Source organism: Myodes glareolus, chromosome 9 (assembly GCF_982192425.1).
Source record: "Myodes glareolus chromosome 9, mMyoGla1.1, whole genome shotgun sequence".
Taxonomy (NCBI): Eukaryota; Metazoa; Chordata; class Mammalia; order Rodentia; family Cricetidae; genus Myodes; species Myodes glareolus.
In genome coordinates this window covers 44,428,247-44,446,916 of record NC_142034.1, presented here as the reverse complement: position 1 = coordinate 44,446,916, position 18,670 = coordinate 44,428,247, and the positions used below count along the sequence as shown (strand labels likewise).

Genomic DNA, 18,670 nt, shown 5'->3' with positions numbered 1-18,670 from the left:
TGGCTATGGCTGTGGCCCGTGGGTTTTCACCAGCCATCTGCACATGTTCCTAGAGAGAAGTCATCCAGTCCTGTTCCGATGCGGCGTTTTCAAAGCTGCTGTGCCTGCCGCAATTCTCACGGAGCGGTCCACACCCACCTCATTTAGACTCCAGTACTTCCTCCCACTTAACAGCTGACTCAGAGTGTGTCATGACCTGAGTGCAGGTGCACTGGAGGCCAGAAGAGGGCACCAGAGCCCCAGACCTGGAGTTCTGGGTGACTGTGAGCCGCTTGGGTATTGGTGCTGTCAACTGAACTCAGGTTCTTTTCAGAACAAATCTCTCTCAAATGCTGAACCCTCTCTCCAGCTAATTTTGCAACTGAAAAACGGTGGGAGGGAGGGAAACAAGGAAGCATCACCACTGCCTGTCAAACTTCAAAATTGAGAACAGCCTGTACCCGATTAGAGGGCAGTGGAGAGGAAGGAGGCACCATCTCCCAGCAAAGGCGCTTCAAAGGGAGGCTGTTGCTTCCTGGTAAAGCATGGTTGCTTACTTGTTTGTTTTAATAAAGCTCATTTTCATTCTGTCTATTAATGTTTTAGTATTCTCTGTTATACCTATACCTTGAAGTGTTTCCCCCATGCTTCTGTAGTTGGTTTCAAAGGTTTGGGCCTTATGTTGAGGTCTTTGACCCATCTGAATCAATTTTTACACCAAGTAAGAGACTGGAGTCTGGTTTCTCCCATCTACACGTGACTATCTAGTTTCCAAACATCATTTTCTGGAGAGGCTGTCTTTCCTCCAGGAACATGCTTAAAGCTCCTTGTGGAGGTGACTGGAAGTTATCATGGTTACCAAGAGCTACCAGCACCACCTTTCTGATAGTGAGGTGGGAGGGTGGAGCTGCAAGGTCGTCTGCAAGGTCTTACATAATGGCCGCAAAAATGGCCTAGGGGAAATACTAGTTGGCAAAGAAGAAAGCTGGAAAGTCCCAGCTGAAGCTGATTAGAGCTGGCTTGGGCCTCCTGGGAAGGTACTGAGGCCTTCCAGAGCTTCTGAAGGTGTACCATGGCTTAGGATGATGCCAAAACACACAGCCAGGGGCGGCAAATAAGATGCTCATGATACATGTGATGTATGAAGTCGTAAGTAGAACTACATATAATAACTAGAACATGAAAAGCCCTCACTCTGCAAATGACCCCAAAGCTCATCTTACAGTGTAAAAAACCTCCATGCATCTGTGCAGTGGGGCTAAGTGCTGGCTGGTTTTAAGTCAACTTGACCCAACTAGAGTCATCTGAAAAGTGAGAATCTCAATTGAGACTATGCCTCCATAAAATCCAGCTGTAAGGCATTTTCTTAATTAGTGATTGATGGGGAAGGGCCAGCCCATTGTAGGTGTTGCCACCCCTGGGCTAATGGTCCTGGGTTCTCTAAGAAAGTAGACCGAGTGAGCCATGAGCAAGTCAGTAAGCAGCACTCCTCCATGGTCTCTGCATCAGCTCCTCCCTCTGGGCTCCAGCACTATTAGAGTTCCTGTTCTGACTTGCTTCGATGATGAACAGTGTTGTGGAAGTGTAAGCCAAATAAACCCTTTCCTCCCCAACTTGCTTTGGTCATGGTGTTTCATCACAGCAACAAAAACTCTAAGACAGGCCACTTGAGCTACTAAATTCTTTTTTTTTTTTTTTTTGAGATAGAGTTTCTCTGTGTAGTTCAGGCCATCCTGGAACTCACTCTGTAGACCAGGCTGGTCATGAACTCAGAGATTTGCCTCTTCTTCCTCCCAAGTGCTGGGATTAAATATGTACCCACTATCTGACCTAAACTCTTTTAAAAAACAAAATTTATTTTTTAACCATATGTATGGATTTGCAGGGGTATGCACATGTGCGTGCAAGTTTCCTTGGTGGCTAAAAGAAGGTCTCTGGTCCTCTAGGCCTGGAGTTATGAGCAATTGTGAGCCATCTGGTGGGGTGCCAGGAACTAAACTCGCACCTCTGATGAGCAGCAAGCTCTCCTAACTGCTCAAACATCTCTCCAGCTCCTCGTAATTCTTTTGCATGGCTCCAACCAGCTTTCTCCTGCTTGGAAGTGTGTTGTATCTTCTGTTTATTTTATTTATCATTGCTGTTACTGTGTTTCTGGAGTTTGCTCTCTCCTCCCATTCATGGGATCTGGGACTCGAACTTGGGTCATGAGGCTTGCATGCTAAGCGTTTATAAAAGCCCTCTGAGGGGCTGGAGAGATGGCTCAGAGGTTAAGAGCACTGACTGTTCTTCCAGGGGTCCTGAGTTCAATTCCCAGCAACCACATGGTGGCTCACAGCCATCTATAATGAGATCTGGCGCCCTCTTCTGGCCTGCAGGCATACATGGAAGAAATGTTGTATACATAATAAATAAATAAATCTTTAAAAAAAAAAAAAAGCCCTCTGAGCCAATCTCACTGTCCCCAGAAGCATACTGTCTCCTAACAAACCACCCTGCTGCTGCTGCTGTCTGCATGTCTCTGTTGGCTTTAGTTAATTCTAGCATAGCTGGTAGGCAGGACACCATTGTATATCAAAAGGTTTGGACTTGGTGTTTAAGTTTCTCTTTTGGTAGCATGCAGAGTACCTTCCTGTACCGAAGACACCAAAGCATAAAGGTGGAGGTGCTATGTAGGCACAGACTCGACTTCTCCCCTGGCCCAGATACTTTGAAAACCAGTTCAGAGGTGGTAGCTCATCTCCGCTTGACTCCCAGACTTTAGCCTCACAATAGGTGCGGATGACACAAGTCACCCAAGAAACTCCAGGGTTCCCTTCTGCCGCAGCTTACACAATACTGTATTTACCCCTGTGCGATGCTGTCGAGAGAGAAAGTGAAACAAGCAGACAGCCTTTCAAGGTGGACATGAATATTAACTGTTCCGCCTGAGCCAAGGCGGGAATTCCCAGCCTACTTGTTTTGGCAATCTCACAGTGTGGTCCTGCTGGGCGGTGGAAAACAGTCAGGCCTGACATCTCTAGGAAGAGTCATCCTTGCTCAGCGGCAAACATCCGGGCCCTAGGCTTTCTTTCCATCCCGAGGCAGCAGATGAGCTGGCCCAGTTGCAATGTTTGGTTTCGTGTTCAGAGACAGTTTTTCTGGGACACTTTGGCTGGGATTCAATCTAATTTTCTTGCCTTCTCTCCTGATTCTTTTGTCACTGGCTGGGAATGTCTATCAGTCCTGCGGGCATTTGCAGGGGGACCTCTAGCCTCTTTGGTTAATAACCGCGGTAGTTCACAAGGGAGGGGCACAGAATTAAAAACAAACATCACATCTCCTGCTCCTAGCCTTGCCTCCTCCATCCTCTTTCTCCCTTAGTATTGGCTAAGGAGTTTTATTTACAGCCTCATGAAGCCATCTCTCTAACACTAGTACCTGGGGAGGTGGCTCAGTGGTTATGACCACAGTTTAGTTTCTAGCACCCACATAGTGGCTCACAACGGCCTTTAATTCCAATTCCAGGGGATCCAATACCCTCTTCTGACTCCTCTGGCACTGCATACACATGGTGCACACATGTACACTCAGGCACACACACAAATACATACATGTTAAAGAAATAAATATATTTTACAACTTGAATATTAATGAGTAACTTAAGATGCCACTGCATGTCCATACAACCAGATTGATGTGGCTGATTTAATCTTCTGGTCTTCTTTTTAAAATTAAAAAAAGAAATGAAAACTTACTGGGGCGATGGCTCACTATTTAAGAGTACATGCTGCTTTTCCAGAGGAAGAGGACCCATGTTCAGTTCACTTCCCAGCACTCACACTGAGTGATTCACACCTGTTTGTAATTCCAGCTCCAGGGGTTCCAACATCTTCTTCTGCCCTCCATGTGCATCTGCACACATGTTGCATACAATCATACAGACGCGCACACACATGCATGTGCACACACACACACACACACACACACGAAGCCAGATGTGGCACACACCTATAATCTCAACACTGGGCAGGGCAGAGGCAGGTGGATCTCTGTGAGTTTAGGCCAGCCTGATCTACATAATGAGGTTCAAGCTACCCAGAGCTATATAGTGACATTTATATATTCAAATTTAGTTACATTTATATATTTATGATGTATGTGTACACACATGCCATGGTGTGCATACCAATGTCAGAGGATAATCTGGGGGAGTCATTTCTTTCCTTCTACTGTCTGGATCTTGGGGATATAACCAAGGCCATCATACTTGACAAGTGTCTTTACTCACTGAGTCATTTTCTAACTTTATTTCATGACCGGGTCTCTCTCTATGTAGCCCTGGCTGGCCTAGAACTCACTAAGCAGACTAGACTGGCCTCGAGATCATAGAGATTCACCTACCTCTGCCTCCTGAGTGCTGGGATTTCAGACATACACTTTGCAGTCAACTCAGTGATAGACTGTCCTCTGTGTGTGTGGGTGCATGCTCTCTCTCTCTCTCTCTCTCTCTCTCTCTCTCTCACACACACACACACACACACACACACACACACACACACACTCAGGCGCACGCACACACAGATGTACCCTCCTATGTGTGCACATGTGGACACTCAAGGTCAGCATCAGGCATTAGTCTCAATTGCCTCCATATTCAGGTTTTTTAACATCTACTTTTGAGTGCAAGTGTACATATGTGTCACTTTCTGGTCTTGGTTCTTTTACCATGTGGGTCCCAGAGTTGAACTCAGGTCATTTGGGTTGGTGACAAATGCCTTTACCCACTGAACCATCTCCCCAGCCCACCATCTCTTCTCACTGACCCTGGGACTCACCATTGGGATACACTGGCTGGACAATCTGCTCTCTTCCCCTTACCCCATGCTGGGGTGCAGTTGGGTATCACCACGCCCATTTTTTAGATGGGTGCTGGGGATCCACACTCAGGTCCTCAGGCTTGCATAGCAATCACTGATCTGTCCCCCCAGGTCCATCTTCTCATTCCTGAATTATCTTTTATTTTATTTATTTGTTTATTGGAGACAGACTTTTTTTTTTTTAACCATGTAGCCCTGGCTGACCTGGAATTCATTATGTAAATTAGGTTAGCCTTAAACTTGTAACAATCTTCTGCCTTTGCCTTCAGAGTGCTGGAATTATGAGTGTGCACCACCATGCCTTACCCACAGGGACGGATTCTTTAGACCAGTAGGTCCTCTAGAGGCACAGGTTCTTTCTTAGGGTGCCGAGTGAAAAGCTGGGGTGAGAAGCAATGTGTCTTCTACCCAAGACAGTTGGGCAGTGTTATGGTCAATAGGAGGGAATGAGTTGGCTTGGGAGGCCGGGGCAGGCGCTGTGCCTTTACTGCCAACATCAAGTCAAGTGATAGGAAGCAAGCCTCCGACTCTCCCCACTTAGTGTACAGATCCGGTACATTCTGTGGCAACCCATGCAGTTCTGAGCATGGCAGCTCCAGGGTTTCCCCGTCTGCAGGAGACATATGATTCACCTTTATGGCTCATTTCCCTTCTGAACTTGTTCTTAGCAAAAGAAGACTTCCCAGAAATGGGCATCGCTTCACCAAGCCACCTGCAGGGAGTTGGATGTCCATGTGTGCGTGAATCAAATGCTTTTAAAATAAGCTCCAAGTAACCAATAAAGCATCACTGGCACTAATTGAGGAAAGAGAGCAAAACACTTCCCCTTGGTGCCTTTTAACCAAGATTTGAATTCTCTTCTTCGGACTCCCTGTGTCTTCTGTCTGCTTGTCTCTGTTGTATATTCCAAATCTGTGCGGCCTGGAGGCTGTCTTGTAGATCTGTCCCTGTGGATATGTCTGTGTGTGTCTTTGCTCTCTTTTGTTGAATGGCACAGAAAGCATCACACAGGGAAGGAAGGAGAGGTACTTTACAGAAATCTTCAGCAGATTTTTATAAGGAATTAAGTCATTGACTCCCACTGACCCCAGCTGACCCTGATAACAAGCATGTTATCATTATATCAAATGTTTATCAATAAATATCCAAATGTTGAGTTCCATATTAAGGGTAGATATTCATTTTATAGAATTGCTTTTAAACCTCCATTTTTGCTGTTTTCAGATTTGATATACACGCATCACTCTGGGTTAGGGGCCTGAAAGAGGGCATAACTTGTGAGTACAGCTATGCATTCATTAGCTTAGGTTGTAAAAGTTGATCGCATGGTCAATCCAAGGCAGGTGAGGTTGGGTTTTACATTGTTCTTTTAGAGGCAAGTTAAACAAGCAGACCGAGTACACAGTAGGGTGACAATCCTAAGTCTTATGAGACCTCAAGGTATATTATTAACTGTGGCTATGAGGTCCAGGCAGTGTTCTAATCTCTTACAATATAAGAGATATTTCCATCATAATGTATTACCATACATATAGACATTCTCTAGGTTCGCAGAGGTCCAAGGAACATCAGTAAAATAATAATGATGGGATGAAGATGGAATTCAGTGGCTGAATTCTTGCTTAGCATGTGTGCGAACCTAGGTTTGATCCCATACATGCATGTGCACACACACACAAACATACACAAGCAGCTTTTCCTTATCTGGAACTATGCCCCATCCTCTCCCTACCCACTTTTTGTAATTTACTTATGTGGCAGTTTGAAAAAAAAAATGGGCTCAGAGAGAGTGGCGCTATTAGGAGATGTGACTTTGTTGGAAATAAATATGGCCTTGTTGGAGGAAGTGTGTCACTGTGGGAATGAACTTTGAGATCTCCTGTGCTCAAGCTACACCCAGTGTAGAACACAACTCACTTCCTGTTGCCTGCAGCTCAAGATGTAGAACCCTCAGCTCCTTCTCCAGCACCATGACTGTCTGCACACTGCAATCCTCTGCCACTATGATAATGGTGATAACTAAGTCTCTGAAACTGGAAGCCAGTTCCAATTAAATGTTTTCCTTCATAAGAGTTCCATGGTCATGGTGTTTATTCACAGTAGTAGAAACCCTAACGAATACAACTCATTTGATACTTAAAGGTGACTTAGGTGAACTGGCAGATACATCAATAGTAGCCCTACTCTGAAGATAAAGCAACCTGGAAACAGAGATTAGGGAACTTGCCCAAGTTTATTAAGTCCTCTACTTTGTTCTTGATTTTATTTCTTAAAAGATCATCTTATTTTTTTAAAGTACTTGTATGTGAATGGTATGATATGTGCACAGGAATGTCCTGGAGCTGGGGTTACAGATGGTTGTGAACTGCCCCACTTGGGTGCTGGGAACTCTGGGAACTGATCCCTAGTCCTCTGCAAAAGAAGCAGGTGCTTCTAACCACTGAGCTCTCTATCCAGTCTCCCGTTCTTCTCTTTCAAGATCATTTTGGTTATTATGTTTTTGTGTTTCTTTTATTTTCTTTTGTTTGTTTTTTTTTCTTTTTTAAGATGGGCTGTCAGATCAGGCTGGCATCAAACATGTGGTGATCCTCCTGTCTCAGCCTTCTGAGTGCTGGGATTACAGGTGTGCACCACCAGGTCCTCTTCCACATTAACTTTAGTATAGACCTTCTTCACACTTATGAGAAGAGCATTATTTGGAGGTTTAAATAGGAGTTATACTGAATCTCTACATCATTTGTGGTGAGTTTAAGCCTCCCAATCCATGAACATAAAATGTTTTTCTATTTGCTGGTATATTCATCTTTCAGGGATATTTTTGTAGTTTTCATCATTGAAGTCTTTTGCCTCTTTGGTTAAATCAGTTTCTAAGTATTTTATTCTTTTTTATTTTGTCTTCCTGGACTGGGACTCAAACTTAGGACTCACATGTGCTAGCAAACACATCACCATTGGCTACATTTTCAGCTCGGCATTTTATTTATTTTTTTAGGTGCTATTGATTTAAAATGAAATGATTTTTTTGTAATTTTCTTTTCTAGGTTAGAAACAAAATTGATATTTGTGTTACTGTGTGTCCTAGAACTCTTCAGGATTCATCAGCTACTTTTAATATTTTTGTGTTCAGTCCTTGACATTTTCCATGTACACAGCAATGCCACCTGTGAACAGACAGCTTTAATTCTTCCTTTCAAGCCTTGAAGTTATTGAATAAGAACTGAAGGGCGTGAAGACTGGGTTTCTTAAGTAGAGCCACAGAGAGAGCAGAGGAAAGGCTCCTGGATATGAGATGCTCTTTTGTTTGGTAGGGTTTTTTTTTGTTTTTGTTTTCTAACTTTTGTGTGTGTGTGCGTGCATGTATGTGTACATGCATGTGCCATATCACATGAGTTGAGGTCAAAGGGAAGCTTTCTGGAATTTATTCTCTCTTTTTTTTCTTTTGTTTTTTGAGACAGGGTTTCTCTGTGTAGCTTTGAATCCTGTCCCGGAACTCACTCTGTAGACCAGGCTGACCTTGAACTCAGGGAGCTCTGCCTGCCTCTGCCTTCCAAGTGCTGGGATTAAAGTCGTGCTCCACCACCACCTGCTTTGTTTTCTCTTTCAACCACATGGTTTCCAGGGATTGAATTTGGGTATTTAGGCTTGGGTGTAAGTACATTTGCCTGCTTAAATAAATTTGAACACAAACCCATTTTATTTTGTATTTTGTTCACGTGTGTGTGTGCACGCGGGCAAGCTTGTATATAAGTGTGGAGGCCAAAAGACGACTTGCTGGAGTCGGTTCTTTCCCTCCACCATGTGGTTATTAGATACTAAACTCCGGTCATCAGTGTTGGCAGCAAGCGACTTTACCCACTGAGCCATGTTGTTTTGTTAAAACCGAGAATTGTGAGGAGAAAAGACCAATTAACCAAATTAACCACTGTCCAATTAAACCAAGCTGTATTTTGAGGTGTACTGGGGACTAGTCAGCTGGCTGTCTCATCCTATATTGGGATTTAAAAGAGCAGCTCCTGCCAGCATCTTGAAGTCCCTTTCAGAGGAGAGATAAGGTGTTCACAGAGGTGAGAGAGTTGGCTGTTACACATCGTAGGGAAGACAGGTGAAAGGGAAGGGCCAAGGATAAGGAGACACGTCATGTGACCAGGTTTGAAAGCAGTTTGCATCCGGTCCAAGAAACAGAAACTTTTCTTGATTAATAATAGACATTTTACCTTGAAGACCTTAACACAGGACAAACAGGAGTTTATCCCCCTTTTTAAGATTTATTTTATGTGCTTTGGCATTTTGACTGTATATGTGTCTGTGTGGAGGGCATTGGGTCCCCCAGAACTGGAGCTATAAACAGTTGTGAGCCGCCATGTGGGTTCTGGGAATTGAACCTGAGTCCTCTGGAAGAAGTTAGGGCTCTTAACTGCTGAGCCATCTCTCCAGCCCCCATCTCTCCAGCCCCCATGTCTCTTAAGTGTCTTAAGTGCAAACAGAACTCTCATCCTGCAAGGTATATTATTCCTGTTTTGGTCTCACATTCCCCCCTTGAGTTACATCCTGAGTCAAATTCTTGATTCTATAGTGGGCATCTTGTTATATTAGCATCTAATAACCACCAACTTAATGGCACTCAGACCAGAATTTATGGATCTAATTAAAACATTAATGATGCAGAAACAGAAGGGTCAAAGGCCCTGGGATGGCTGACATCAGTTATTACTCAGAAGGAGCCTGAAAATGAGAATGGGCAACAGTCATTTATTTAATCTCAGGTCCCTTTTTGGCAATGTTTCTTTGAATACAGCCAGATTTTCTCTAACAATTGTCAGGTAGTTTTATAGAAACATTTTTCTTTTAAAGCCATATCATACCTTCTTTTTCACATAGGACAGATCTAGTGCCCTATCAGATTGTAGAACTGCTTCAGCTAGTGAATCTACCTGTTGATAGATCTGGGTCTATTAGGTTTTAATGGTTTCTTTTCCTGGTATGTCAGTAGACACTATGGCTTGTCGTTTTGTCCCCTATGTCAGGTCATTTCCTTTTGACCTAAAAGAATAAAGGGCGACATATTCTCTTCTCTAACTACCTCCTGCTGAAACCCAGATGTCATCAGGGCCCAGGAAGGCTGGAGTACTAGTCAAAGGCTGGGAGGGGATTCAGGCAATGGGCATTCATCGGAGCATCTGGTTCACTGACCCACCTGAAGAGACAGGGAGCAATCATCTTGGCTGGACTGGTTCACATCAGCCTTCTGCGAGTTCCAGGGCTCACCGCCATTTGGAGCCGTGTGTAGTCAGCCGCTGATGCTTGGATGGTGTCTGCCAGTCAAGTGGAAATCTGATGAGACAAATAAAAACCACAAATAGAAGTTAAGGTTTAGGAATTTAAAGGAAAATCTTACACTTGGAACTTTTAGGCCCATAGTCCTAGTAATTGAGGGTAGGGGAGGAATCCCAAGACCAGGGGGAAGAGAGAAGGAGATCCCATCTTCAGGAGCAGGCGGGTGAGGAAACTTAGGCTGTACTTACCTGGAGTCCATTCCACCTGTGAGAGATGGATCCAAGTCTTCGGATTCCCTTAAGTTTACGTGAAAGCTTTTAGTTCACAAAAGAGATAAAAGTTTTAGATATATTAGCATCACCACTGTTTGTAGTCTGCACTAAAATCCATATTGTAGAAAAAGTAACTAACAGGTGTCTGTAAGAAGTCTCAGTGCCGGGCGGTGGTGGTGTACACCTTTAATCCCAGCACTCGGGAGGCAGAGGCAGGCGGGTCTCTGGGAGTTCAAGGCCAGCCTGGTCTACAAGAGCTAGTTCCCTGGGGGCTGGAGAGATGGCTCAGTGGTTAAGAGAATGGGCTGCTCTTCCAGAGGTCCTGAGTTCAATCCCCAGCACCCACATGGTGGCTCACAACCATCTCATAACTGTCATGAGATCCAGTGTCCTCTTTCTGGTGTGCAGATGTACATGTGAACAAGAACATATACACACTAAAAAAAAAAAAAAAGAAGAAGAGCTAGTTCCGGGACAGGCACCAAAGCTACAGAGAAACCCTGTCTCAAAGAGAGAGAGAGAGAGAGAGAGAGAGAGAGAGAGAGAGAGAGAGAGAGAGAAAAGAAATCTCAAAGAAAAAAGAAAGTGTGGTGGCGCACACCTTTAATCCCCGCACTTGGAAGGCAGGTGGAAGGCAGGTGGTCTCTGTGAGTTCAAGGCCAGCCTAGGCTACAGAGAGCACAGAAGGGGAAAAGAAGGCCGAAACATTTCCCAGTTTTCACACACTTAAATCATTTTTTATATTCTCATAACTTATTTAAGTTCACGTCCTCAGACCTTTCTTTCTTCGACTCTTACAGCATGTACAGACTTTTGGCCTTTTTCTTTTCATCTAATCATTTATCAGAGACACAAAAAGTTCTTACTGAGAACAATCATTGCAAGGCAAGTTTTTTAAATAAAGGAATGGTAAAAATTCCATCTGAAACCTGTTCATCCTTTCATATGAAGCCTGTCAAGAAGGCAAACCTGTCTGCCTTTCTCAGCAGGAGACCTAGTATAAAAAACAGGACACAATTTTTACATAGGACATGAACAAGGCGGCTGCATCCTTGGGGGAAGGAGCTGGTTGCCTGCTGCTGCCAAACAGAAAAAAATAATAGTCAAGATCTGAGATCTGAGAAGAAAAGCTTATAGCAGAAAGCATAATCCAAATGGCCTATGTGTCAGTTAAAACGACAGGGGCTTGGCGGTTACCTAGACAGTCACCCCAGGTTCGATGGCTTTGTTGGGGCCAGAGGTCCCAGGACAACATCAGTCTTCAGCCTCCAGGCCCAGAAACTGTGGAGGAGAAACTGGAGGACTGAACCTCATTTGCCTAGGCAGAGTGGGGCAATCAGCTCCCCAGTGTCCTGTTTACCCACAGTTGGGGCAGGTATGTGGAGCAGTTATGCCCAATGGTTAGTGCTGCCACAGTCTAGGTGGAATTATGCCCCATTATCTTCTTTGGAGACCTTGGGGTCACCGCTAGGACCTGGGGTCTTTGTCTGTGATAGTAAACTTTTTCCATTAAACATTTTAAATGCCGTATTTAGGAGATCTCTGACAAGTTTGAGGACAACTTTTTAAAACAGACTTAATTCACTTTTTATTTTTCTTATATAAAAACCCTTATTACTGTGGTGGCCACAGCTGGAGCCTGGGTCCTCTGAACAGAGACTCTGGTGTGGGTTTCCCCAAGATGCTCAGTGAATTTCTGATAAGGAGACTTGGTGAACACAGTCTCTTTCCAGAGGTCGGGGGTCAGGTAGCTGTAGGTCTTAGAGATGGCATCAAAGGTGGCCTTGGCAAAGCCGCCCAGGGTGGCAGTGCAGCTCCTGGCTGATGTGTAGCAGTCATCAATGCCAGTCATCATCAGTAGCTTTTTGGGCACAGGAGCGGAGACTATGCCAGTGCCTCTGGGGGCAGGGATGAGACGCACCAGCACAGAGCCACAGCGGCCTGTCACTTTGCAAGGCACAGTGTGGGGCTTGCCAACTTGTTCCCCCAGTAGCCTCTCTGCACAGGGACAATGGAAAGCCTGGCCAAGATGATGATGGCCCCTGGGATGGCAGTGCCTACCTCCTTAACACCGAGACCTACGTGACCATTGTAGTCCCCAATAGCGACGAAAGCCTTGAACCTGGTCCACTGGCCTGCCCTAGTCTGCTTCTGCACGGGCATGATCTTCAGAACCTCATCCTTTAGGGATGCTCCCAGAAAAAAGTCAATGATCTCGGACTCCTTAATGGGCAGGGAGAACAGGTAGATCTCCTCTAGGGACGTGATTTTCATGTCCTTAACCAGGCGGCCCAGCTTGGTGACGGGAATCCACTCCTTGTCTTCAGCTTTACCTCCACAAGCCCTGTAGCCTGGGCCTCAGCCACGGCCTTGACCACAACCGTGGGCCCCTGAGACGGAAGCTGCCTGGGCCTCCGGGCCCTCCCACTGCACAGGCGTCATCCGCCATTTTTTTGTTTTTCCAAAGAAGAAGTGAGGACAATTATGTATTAAGTATATCTGAGTTAAGCAAACTTTCCTTATTTTCAGTTACTTGCTTTAGGCTTAACCTTGGAAATATATATAGGAGGCCAAACAAGGCTTATTTCTGTAATAAGTTACCTTAGTACTTTGCCTGACTACAAGTGTGTTGTTCTGAGCACATTAAACAATTTGATCTTTTATGAGGTGACTGACCATGACTTAATTATCTTCAACACTTTACCATCAGTTAGTAGTTTTTCTAAGATTAGGAATTTACAGCTCTGTCCCTGTTAAGTTTGAGCTTGAGACTGGCAGCTTTGCTTCCCTGGTGCTTTCACAGTGCACCATTACAGAGATCACAGCTTTCACAGTGCACCATTACAGAGATCACAGCTTTCACAGTGCACCATTACAGAGATCACAGCTTTCACAGCGCATCCTTACAGATGATCACAGTTTCTTGTGTGACTCAGTTTATCAAAACAGATGAAGCTTAACAAAGTAGCAAAGACAAGGAGGCTAGCCATCCATTCGTAAACAGCCGCTGCCAGCCTGGATAGACCCTAGGTAAGGAGAGACTCTGCCAGACTGCTTAGGTCATTGTCTTATTGCATCATGAGACAGGAGCATTCCAGTTTCTGGTGTTTGGTGCTCATAGCTTTGACTCTAATTTTCTTTTAGTATTTTATTTATTTATTTATTAAGATTATGTATTAATAAAGAGATCATAATATAAAATATCTCAATAAATTTAAAATGTTTCATAGTCTTATAAATTTAAATATTTTTAAAAACTGTTCCTTAAAAAAAGTCTAGTTTTTTTTCCATTTAAAATTTCTGTAAACCTCCGAAATTTCCTGTTAAAGAAGTCTAAATTCTCTCAGTTGTCTGCTCCTGCAATATCAAAACATGAAGCACGTTTTCTCACTTCAAGAAGGGCGATGCAGGACATAACCTGAATCTACACAAGGGAAACCAAGCTCCAGCAGTGCAAACAGCAATGTTCAATATCTGGATTCACACACAGTCCTCGGAGCGTTCCCAAGGGCTCCGGCCACCTCTCTGGCCCAGCATGTACAGCCTGTCTTCTAGGCCCCCAACAGCTTCATTTCATTGTGACTGGTGTTTTCCAGTGTCTGCCATAGGCATCAGCATCTCCAGAACGGCTAGGGTCCCCACGGCAACTGGGCTCCCTTTAGGAACTGCAGCTCTGCTATATATGGGTAAGCCTCAGCTGTTCTCCTTGACCCCTTCATGTCTTTAAAACCAATACCACCTGGGTGACTCTTAAGTTACAAAGTCTAGCTGCCAGCAAGGTATGTTCTTGTACATGAAAGCAAGGAAGTACAACTTTAATACCTTATTAAACAAGCATTTTTAAAAAGCCTAGTTTTCGTAAGCCTTGTTTTCAGGACAGGAATTGGCATAACCAAAATCCTCCCTAATCCAAAATATATTGAAGACCTGCTGTTGCCTCCGTGGCTGACCTGCAGGTCAAGATGGTTGTGGAACCACATGACATTCACCTTCTCCAGCCCTAGCAAAGATGGCTGCCAGCCACATGGCTGCCTAAAGACAGCCGAAGTCACACGTTGCTTATATCCCAAGATGATGTCATGTCACCTGGCTCCGTGAAGATCACCTATGCATAGATTTAAAATTACCAACCATGTGCTGCGAGTTTTAAGTTAACTTTTCCCCCATAGATTTTATAGATTTTTAACCATATCCAATAAACTTATAAATCTTGAGGAAAGAAAGTTCATATAATATAAATTTTAAGATAAGATTTATATCTTATCAAAAGTCTTAGGCAACTAAATAGAGGCAACAATCTTTCTAGCTGTTCTGCCTTGTTCTCTTCTCCCTGTCGGAGTGTCTGGTGACTCCTCTGACCCCAGACATCGAGACTTTTAAAGCATGCCTGGGTCTGAAGAAGGAAGAGCCATAACCTAATTCCAGAGCCAGCTTTTCAAAAAAGCAAAACAGTATAACACAACTTTAATATCATTCAAGCCCCCCAAAACATTTGAATCCCTATTAAATTGGATTCAGTGACCAGAAAACTCAGAAAATTCTGAGCCCCTGCCATCAAAGCAGCCAATGGTAGCAGCAGAAGCTCGCATACACAAAGGAGACCAGCCGAAGCAAAACATGCTCTCATTTGTACATTCAATGGAGCCTGACCCAATTCTGCCTCAGCTCCGTGTTTGCAACAAAACTACAGACACATCAGAAATCACAGACACATCCATACACATGAAGCAGACCAAGAAAACTTTAACTCCTTCAGGGTTGTGATTCCAAGGGTTAGGGAAGGGCTACCTTGGCAGCTGCTGCTGCTGCTGAATCCAACGCCCAGCAGCCTCCAGTGTTTGCCGCATCATTGGGGACAAGGGAAGGCAAGAGAACCTTCCGGTGCACAGGAGGCTGTAAGAGTGGCAGCTGGGTGACCCCATGAACTGCCACAGTAAGGGGTTAGAGGGCATGGTGATGGGAGTTCCACTGTGTAGCGTTTTAATGTGGCCACCGTGGGACCCGCTGACTTGTGCGTGGGCTCCCGGGCTTTTCGTCAAAGCTGCCCACTGAGCCTGGAGCCCAGCCCTGGACATCACAGACCCACGATATTCTGTCACCAAACCCTATTCCCCCAAAGCATACAGATTCTCTGTATCTTTGTGGTTTGGTCTTGGTGGGTGTTCTTTCTCGGAGTTTGTCCATTTTGTTGATGGTGTGCACTAGTAATCACTTTTCCTCTTGTCAAATTATTAGGCGTGTCCTGATTTTCATTTCTGATGTTAGTTATTTGATTCTAATCTTCCTCTGCATCCGCTTGGTTGACCAATTTTGTCTCTGGGAATTTACCTATTCTAAGGCTCCCAAGGAAGTGGATGTTGGTCCCTTTGCACCTGGTGTAAGTTCGCACAGCGCCACATCCCTCCCTGCAGGCGTATCACTTACTCTCTTAACTGCACTCATCTGAAACCTCGATGTGTAGAAGGAACCGAAAAGTTTTTACAGCCCAATAAACCTCTCTGCTGATGCAATAATCCAAATCAAACCAAATTAGAAAAAGTCCAGGTTTACTGATACAAAAGCTCTCAGGAGGCCTCCAGGCCCTCAGAGAGGAGATGGGGAAGGGAAGACCAGGAAACCACATGTTTGTTCTCTTGGGGGGGGCAATTTAAATGCCCTGTGGGAGTGGTCTTGAGCATCTCTGGGGGGGGGGTCATCATTTGTCAGGCTTCCTCGCAGGTGGAGTCTGGACTGAGGCAACTCCCAGGGGAGGGGGCTTGGAATGAAACTTTTCACCCAAACATCCCAGACTTTTTGGGTATAAGGGTGACAGGGGCTGGGGTAAAGCCTTAACCCAAATATTGCAGACTTTTTAGGTATAGGGGTGATAGGGACTGGGGTGGAGCCTTAACCCAAATATTCCAGACTTTTTGGGTATAGGGGTGACAGGGGCTGGGGTGACGCTTCTGACCAAACAGGGGCAGTAAACATTATTCTTTCCATGATATTGATGCTGAGAAGAGGGTAACTGACTGACTACTCAAAGTCATAAGCTAGTTAGAAGCAGGCCAAGGGCTAGAGTTTATGTCTCCTGGCTTCAGGGTGTTTTCCCAGTGGCTTCAGATCCGCAAACGTGTAAGAGAAGAGACGGTCCCACAGATTTCCCACTCTTAGGCTTTGGTGATGGATGGAACTGGAAGACTTGTTTTCCCAGCTGCAGCTGGGGAGGAAGGGAGGATGGGCATCAACTCTAGTCTCTTAGGTGTTTCTGTTCTCTCCTTCCTCTTGAGATCCCAGAGTCTCAGGTCCCAGCTCTTGGCTTGTCACTGTGCCTTGAGCAATACCTTGAGTCCCCGTGTTCTCACCAATGAGAAATGCTGATAAGGGTGAAGATGCTGAGCGACGGGGGAGTTGAAGGCACAGTTAGGTTTGTGGTTAGGACACTGCTTGGCTCACTGACCAACTGCGGCTCTATTGGCTGTACGGTTCATCTGGCCAGCAAGTCACATAGCCTTGTTTGGTCAAACCCTTTTCCCATGCGGTAATCTGAAAAGATAAATGTGGATCCGGTGGAGCAAAATTTAAAAGGTTGTCTTGACTGACTCATTCTTGTGTCAGACCCCAGGAAAAGCACCTCCCTGAACTGTGGGAGTTAACAGAGTCAAAGGAAGCCGGGACAGCAGCACGGACGGACTAGGTAGACGTGCAATCTTTGCTGTGGTAGTGTGTTTTTCTGGTCAGAACAGTAGCATGGACGGACTAGGGAGACGTGCAATCTTCATTGTGGTAGTGTTTTTCTGGCCAGAACGGCAGCACGGACAGACTAGAGAGACGTGCAATCTTCGTTGTGGTAGTGTTTTTCTGGCCAGAAGGTAGCACGGAGGAGACTAGGGAGATGAGCTGTCATCGTAGTTCTGTCTTTTGTATCTGTCTGGCTCAGAAGCCTCCTCTCAAGTCCAGGCAGGGTTGACCTGTTCACTCCCCTCCGGACAGTGCTGATTGTTAGAAAGAAAAATCCTCAAAGTCTATGTTCTTTGAGCTCCTGGGATCTCCAGTCCCTCAGCATTCTACCTATGGGGTGACATAGGCTAAGTTCATTCTCTCTGCCAAGATGAGGTCTCTCACAGTGTTGGGAGCTCACTGATTTGGCTAGACTGACTGGCCAACAAGCCCCGGATCCACCTTTTACTGTCTCCCCAGCATGGGGACTAAAGGCATACACCACCCTGCCTGGCTTTTATGTGACTATGAAAGTCATATTTTTGTTTTTTGAGACAGGGTTTCTCTGTGTAGCCCTGACTACCCTGGAACTTGCTCTGTAGACCAGGCTGGCCCTGAACGAAAGTCACATTTTCACGCTTGTATGGTATATACTACCCACAGAGACATCCTCATCCTCGTCCACGACTGGTTGTTATGTCATAAAGACATAGTTAATTAGTTGGGAAAGGACCACATGGCCAGAAATCTAGATTATTTAGTTTGGCCATTGACAGACCGTTTCTTCCTTTCTAGTCTCAGCGATACCAGGTCCCTGTCTAGCAACAGTTTTCAGAGATGCTGGGATTTTGGCTGAGGTTGCGTGTCATCTTGTGAACAATGCCACCTTGTTCTAGCTTCCATTGTACCAATGTGGCACCTTCAGTTTTGTATATCTTTAGTTTATATCAACAATGTTTATTTGTTTGAGGCAGGGTCTTACTATGCAGCCCTGGCTGGCCTAGAACTTGTTGTGTAGACCAGATGACCTCAAACTAGCAGAGATCCACTTGCCTCTGCTTCTCCAGTGCTGGGATTAAAGGTGTTTTGTGGTTTTAATGAGTTTGTGTACATCTTTTAGATTTTTAATTTTAATTTTGTAATCTTTTTAGATTTATTCTAAAGCCCATGATTTTTTAATACTACAAGTTGTATTACTTAATTATTTTTAAGTTTATGATTGTTTTACCTGCATGCATGTCTGTAAAAAAAACAAATATATGCATGGTGCTTGTAGGGACCAGTAGAGGGTGTTGGGTATCCTGGAACCATTATAAATCATTATAAGCTGCCATATGGGTGGTGGGAATTGAACTCAGGTCCTCTGGAAGAGTAGCCACTACTCTTAACTGCTGAGTCAACTCCCCAGGCCCCACATTATATTTTTTAGCCTTTTGTTTTGAAGTAATTTTATCCAAGAAAATGTTGTAAAATTAGAATGAAAGGGCTGGAGAGATGGTTCAGTTAATACCAACTGCTCTTCTAACAGATGCATTTCAAAAAATTATTTATTTTATATGTGTGTGTGTGTGTGTGTGCACGTGTGCCTGA

The 18,670-nt window shown here is 44.7% G+C and overlaps 1 pseudogene; it reads right to left on the bottom strand.

Moving 5' to 3' along the window:
* LOC148120880 (uncharacterized) overlaps positions 1-12,830 on the bottom strand; it is a 53,420-nt pseudogene extending 40,590 nt beyond the window's left edge.
* Between the last annotated feature and the right edge of the window lie 5,840 nt (positions 12,831-18,670).